The sequence below is a fragment of the Salvelinus sp. IW2-2015 genome, unplaced genomic scaffold, assembly GCF_002910315.2.
Source record: "Salvelinus sp. IW2-2015 unplaced genomic scaffold, ASM291031v2 Un_scaffold2548, whole genome shotgun sequence".
Lineage (NCBI taxonomy): Eukaryota > Metazoa > Chordata > Actinopteri > Salmoniformes > Salmonidae > Salvelinus > Salvelinus sp. IW2-2015.
Window position 1 is genome coordinate 93,960 of NW_019943861.1, and position 6,727 is coordinate 100,686.

General features: G+C 47.9%; 1 protein-coding gene across 1 annotated transcript in view; it reads left to right on the forward strand.

Moving 5' to 3' along the window:
• The first annotated feature begins 3,608 nt into the window (after positions 1-3,608).
• Positions 3,609-6,727, forward strand: part of LOC112074244 (gap junction Cx32.2 protein-like) — an 18,791-nt gene continuing 15,672 nt past the window's right edge. The window contains exon 1 of the mRNA XM_024141445.2: positions 3,609-4,315. The gene's annotated coding sequence lies outside the window, so the exon portion shown is untranslated. The remainder of the gene's footprint in view (positions 4,316-6,727) is intronic.

The following is a 6,727-nucleotide window of genomic DNA, read 5'->3' on the forward strand; positions in this document are numbered from 1 at the left end:
CCCCACCTTTCTGTGTTACGGGGCCAGTCCCCACCTTTCTGTGTTACGGGGCACAAGTCCCCACCTTTCTGTTGTTACGGGGCCAAGTCCTAAAACAGTACCACACCACAGTAATCAAGAATGTTAGACTGAAACAGAAAGTAGAATATGGAGGTACCTACCTTGTCCGTCTACTGTCCCAGAAGAGTAGCTCTCTGTGGGACTGAGACCATGTGGCTCCCCGTACCCTCCTTCCTTCTGTGTCTCTCCCTCCTCCCCCGTCCCTCTCTCTTCTCGCTCTCTCCAACCCAGTGAGGGCCTATGTGGCTGGTTGCTCCTCTCCGCTCTCTCTCCTGTCCAGGTCTCAGCAGATGGAATGCCCTTGAATGGACAGGAAACACCAGACCAGCTCATCCGCTGGCCACAACAAGGCCGTTCCACACTACGGGACACACCAACACACTCCTGTCTTCGCTCCTAGAGTTCCTCTCCGATCCTCTATCCCTGTCTTCGCTCCTAGGAGTTCCTCTCCGACCCTTCCCCCTGTCTTCACTCCTAGAGTTCCTCTCCGACCCTCTCCCCTGTCTTCACTCCTAGAGTTCCTCTCCGACCCTCTCTCCCTGTCTTCACTCCTAGAGTTCCTCTCCGATCTCTCTCCCCGTCTTCGCTCCTAGAGTTCCTCTCCGACCCTCTCTCCCTGTCTTCACTCCTAGAGTTCCTCTCCGATCCTCTCTCCCTTCCAACCAGCTGAACACCGCTGCTACTGATACTGCTGCTAGCCAAGACCAACTCTCCCTCCCTCTATCCCCCGGGGTTACATTTGGCCCAGGGCTGAGGGCACTCTCTAACGTCAGCTATGAGAGCCCCTGGCCCATCTCCCCAGCCTGGTTGAGGTGATTGACAGGCAGCTGGCCAATAAGCTTGACTTTCTGTCTGTCTGGCATCAAGTGCAGCTCATTGCTAAATATAGGGGAAGGGTGTCTCTGTCAATGTGGTGAGGAGGGCAGGGGGCATGACTTCATGAGGGTGTCCTCAATGGCACCCTATAGTGCACTACTTTAGACCAGAGCCCTACGGCATCCTACGGGCCTATTCCCTATATAGTGCACTACTTTAGACCAGAGCCCTACGGCACCCTATTCCCTATATAGTGCACTACTTCAGACCAGAGCCCTATTCCCTATATAGTGCACTACTTTAGACCAGAGCCCTATTCCCTATATAGTGCACTACTTTAGACCAGAGCCCTACGGCACCCTATTCCCTATATAGTGCACTACTTCAGACCAGAGCCCTATTCCCTATATAGTGCACTACTTTAGACCAGAGCCCTATTCCCTATATAGTGCACTACTTCAGACCAGAGCCCGATGAGCACTACATTTGGAACAGAGGCCATTTGGGACACAGCTTTGGAGAAGAGCAGCCGTTCAGGTCCTGAAGCCACCAATGACAGGCAGCGAAGAATGTTTAAAGCCACCAATGACGGGAGCGTAACGGAGGGAATGACAAGACTCCAACGTAGACAACTCCAGGAAGGCTGCTATAGGGAGCTCTGGTAAACACTACATGGATATACTGTACACTAAGACGTGAAACCAGAGGTTGGGATCTATTACAACATACCGCTACTGACACTGCCATGTCAGTCATTGTTATAAACCATGTCAACACATGAGTTGTTCAAATCATTGTGGATTTTATTCCTAAATGTACAGTGATAATATATATATATCTGTTCCAACCTGTTTCATCTGTCAAAATATACACAATGACTGGATTAGGGTTGCAACATTCTGTTTCCTTTCCCCAGAAATCCCGTTTTTAGAATTCCCGGGAATCAAGACGGAATAAGCAGGAAATCTGGTATCCTCCAACTTTAACGATGTGCTCTGAGAGTCGGGAAGCAAGTTCAGAGAGTGAGAGTGTTTTAATAAATAAACACAACGTAATACACAAACAAGAAACACGAACAAGACGGGCACAAAAACAACGACGCCTGGGGAAGGAACCAAAGGGAGTGACAGATATAGGGAAGTAATCAAGGAGGTGATGTGAGTCCAGGTGAGTGTCATAATGCGCGTAACGATGGGACAGGTGTGCGTAACAATGGTGACAGAGGTGCGCCTAACGATGGTGACAGGTGCGCCTAACGATGGTGACAGGTGCGCCTAACGATGGTGACAGGTGTGCGTAACGATGGTGACAGGTGCGCGTAACGATGGTGACAGGTGTGCGTAACGATGGTGACAGGCTGTGCGTAACGATGGTGACAGGTGCGCGTAACGATGGTGACAGGTGTGCGTAACGATGGTGACAGATGTGCGTAACGATGGTGACATGTGCGTACGATGGTGACAGGTGTCGTAACGAGGTGGCAGTTGACGTACGATGGTGACAGGTGTGCGTAACGATGGTTGACAGGTGTAAGGTACGCACACCTGTCACCATCGTTACGCGCACCTGTCACCATCGTTACGCGCACCTGTCACCATCGTTAGGCGCACCTGTCACCATTGTTACGCACACCTGTCACCATCGTTACGCGCATTATGACACTCACCTGGACTCACATCACCTCCTTGATTACCTTCCCTATATCTGTCACTCCCTTTGGTTCCTTCCCCAGGCGTCGTTGTTTCTGTGCCCGTTCTGTGCGTTGTTCGTGTTTCTTGTTTGTGTATTACGTTGTGTTTATTTATTAAAACACTCCCACTCGCTGAACTTGCTTCCCGACTCTCAGAGCACATCGTTAAAGTTGGAGGATACCAGATTTCCTGCTTATTCCGTCTTGATTCCCGGGAATTCTAAAAACGGGATTTCTGGGGAAAGGAAACAGAATGTTGCAACCCTAATCCAGTCATTGTGTATATTTGACAGATGAAACAGGTTGGAACAGTATATATATATATTACTGTACATTTAGGAATAAAATCCACAATGATTTGAACAACTCATGTGTTGACATGGTTTATAACAATGACTGACATGGCAAAGTGTCAGTAGCGGTATGTTGTAATAGATCCCAACCTCTGGTTTCACGTCTTAGTGTACAGTATATCCATGTAGTGTTTACCAGAGCTCCCTATAGCAGCCTTCCTGGAGTTGTCTACGTTGGAGTCTTGTCATTCCCTCCGTTACGCTCCCGTCATTGGTGGCTTTAAACATTCTTCGCCTGCCTGTCATTGGTGGCTTCAGGACCTGAACGGCTGCTCTTCTCCAAAGCTGTGTCCCAAATGGCACTCTGTTCCAAATGTAGTGCTCATCGGGCTCTGGTCTGAAGTAGTGCACTATATAGGGAATAGGGCTCTGGTCTAAAGTAGTGCACTATATAGGGAATAGGGCTCTGGTCTGAAGTAGTGCACTATATAGGGAATAGGGTGCCGTAGGGCTCTGGTCTAAAGTAGTGCACTATATAGGGAATAGGCCCGTAGGATGCCGTAGGGCTCTGGTCTAAAGTAGTGCACTATAGGGTGCCATTAGGGACACCCTCATGAAGTCATGCCCCCTGCCCTCCTACACCACATTGACAGAGACACCCTTCCCCTATATTTAGCAATGAGCTGCACTTGATGCCAGACAGACCAGAAAGTCAAGCTTATTGGCCAGCTGCCCTGTCAATCACCTCAACCAGGCTGGGGAGATGGGCCAGGGGCTCTCATAGCTGACGTTAGAGAGTGCCCTCAGCCCTGGGCCAAATGTAACCCCGGGGGATAGAGGGAGGGAGAGTTGGTCTTGGCTAGCAGCAGTATCAGTAGCAGCGGTGTTCAGCTGGTTGGAAGGGAGAGAGGATCGGAGAGGAACTCTAGGAGTGAAGACAGGGAGAGAGGGTCGGAGAGGAACTCTAGGAGCGAAGACGGGGAGAGAGGATCGGAGAGGAACTCTAGGAGTGAAGACAGGGAGAGAGGGTCGGAGAGGAACTCTAGGAGTGAAGACAGGGGGAGAGGGTCGGAGAGGAACTCTAGGAGTGAAGACAGGGGGAGAGGGTCGGAGAGGAACTCTAGGAGCGAAGACAGGGATAGAGGATCGGAGAGGAACTCTAGGAGCGAAGACAGGAGTGTGTTGGTGTGTCCCGTAGTGTGGAACGGCCTTGTTGTGGCCAGCGGTGAGCTGGTCTGGTGTTTCCTGTCCATTCAAGGGCATTCCATCTGCTGAGACCTGGACAGGAGAGAGAGCGGAGAGGAGCAACCAGCCACATAGGCCTCACTGGGTTGGAGAGAGCGAGAGAGAGAGGGACGGGGGAGGAGGGAGAGACACAGAAGGAAGGAGGGTACGGGGAGCCACATGGTCTCAGTCCCACAGAGAGCTACTCTTCTGGGGACAGTAGACTGACAAGGTAGGTACCTCCATATTCTACTTTCTGTTTCAGTCTAACATTCTTGATTACTGTGTGTGGTACTGTTAGGACTTGGCCCCGTAACACAGAAAGGTGGGGACTTGGCCCCGTAACACAGAAAGGTGGGGACTTGGCCCCGTAACACAGAAAGGTGGGGACTTGGCCCCGTAACACAGAAAGGGGGGACTTGGCCCCGTAACACAGAAAGGTGGGGACTTGGCCCAGTAACACAGAAAGGTGGGGACTTGGTCCCGTAACACAGAAAGGTGGGGACTTGGCCCACTAGACTCAGTTAATATTGTCTGGGAGAGAAGAAGACTAGACTAGTTAATGCATGTCTGGCGAAGGCAGAGAGAAAGACTAAGACTAGTAATGTTAGCGAGTATGTTAAGCTGCGAGGAGAGAGACAGACTACTGTCTGAGAAAAAGACTAGATATTAATATCTGTCTGAGAGAGCGAGATAGAAGTTAAAAGTCCGAAAGACTAGACGTAGTTAATATGTCTGGAGGAGAGAGAGAGACTAGTTAATGGGTCTGGAGGTAGAGGACTAGACTAGCACTAGTTAATGTTGTCCGGAAGGAGCAGAGAAGACTAAATTAATGAAGTCTGAGAGAGAGAGACTAGACTAGTTAATATGTCTGGAGGAGAGACTAGACTAAGTTAAGTATGTCTGCGAGGAAGACTAGAGACTAGACTAGTTAATGTATGTGCTGGCAGGAGAGAGAGACTAGCTCACTAGCCTCATAATCCCATCGCAACAGCACCACCCCCACCCACCGCCAACAAAGCAACCCATAGTACTTGCTAATAATATTCTGGAGGAGAACTAGAGACTAGACTATTTAATATGTCGGAGGAGAGAAGAGACTAGACTAGTTAAATGTCTGGAGGGAGAGAGACTATACTAGTTAATATGTCTGGAGGGAGAGGACTAGACTAGTTAATATGTCTGGGGAGAGAGAGACTAGACTAGTTAATAAGTCTGGAGGAGAGAGACTGACTAGTAACGGAGAAAGTAAAGGAGTATAGTAATGTGTCGGGAGAGAGAGAGGAAGTAATGTCTGAGAACTAGTTAATTTATTGTATGCTAGAGAGAGACTAGAGTAGCTGTAGTGGTGGGTTGGACGGGATAGAACTGTAATCCTGTGAGGAATGAGACTGAGACTACGTAATATGTCTGGAAGGAGAGAGAGACCCTTAGACTAGTTAAATGTGTCGGGAGGAGAGAGAGAACTAACTAGTTAATGCTGTCCGAGAAAGAGAACTAAGTTTAATATGTCTGAGAGAGAGAGAACTAGACTAGTTAATGTCGCTGGAGAAGATGAGAGACTAGACTAATTAATGTGTCTGATTTGAAAGAGAGATAGACTAGACTAGTTAATATGTCTGAGACTGAGACTAAGAATCTGGAGAGCAGACTAGACTATTAATGTGTCTGGAGAGACGAGATCAGACTAGACTAGTTAATGTGTTCTTGGAGGAGAGACTAGAGACTAGACTAGTTAATGTGCTGGAGGAGAGAGAAGAGACTAGACTAGTATATATGTCTGGAGGAGAGACACTAGACTCGTTATGTGTTGGATCGGAGCAGAGAAGACTAGCTAGTTAATATGTCTGAGGAGAGAAGAAGACTAGTTTAATGTTGCATGGAGAGAGAGAGAGACTAGACTAGTTAATGTCTGAAAGACAGAGACTAGACTAGTTAATAGCTGGAGGAGAGACTAGTTAGTCTATGCAGAACTAACTATAGCGTTATAAGAAAAAACTGCTGTTAAATGTCTAGGAGAGAAGAACTATAACTGTCAGAGAGACTAGACTATTTATATCTGGAGGAGAGAGGAAGACTAGACTAGTTAATGTGTCTGAAGAGAAGAGACTGAGACTAGTTAATTGCTGGAAGGAGAACTAGAATAATGTTCTTGGATGAGAGAAAAGACTAGACTAGTTTAACTATGTCTCGGGAGAAAGACTATAAAAGTGAGGAGAGAGAGACTAGATAGTTAATATTCGGGAGAGAGATGACTAGTTAATGTTGTCGGATGAGCAGAAGAGACTAGACTAGTTAATGTTGTCTGGATGAAGAGAGACCTAGGACTAGTTAAATATGTCTAGAGGAAGGAGACAGAACTAGTTCCAATATGTCTGGAGGAGAGAGAACTGACCTACGTTAATGTTCCTGAGGAGAGGAGCAGAGACTTAGATTTTGTTCTGGAGAAGAGGAAACTAGACTAGTGTAATATGTCTTGGAGCCACAGAGAAGACTAGACATAGTTAATATGTCCTGAGGCGTTAAATTGTCTGAGAGAGAGAGACTAACTAGTTAATATGTACTGGAGGAGAGAGAGACTACTGTTAATATGTGTCTGAGGAGCAGGAGAGAGACTAGACTAGTGTATATGTCTGGAGGGGAG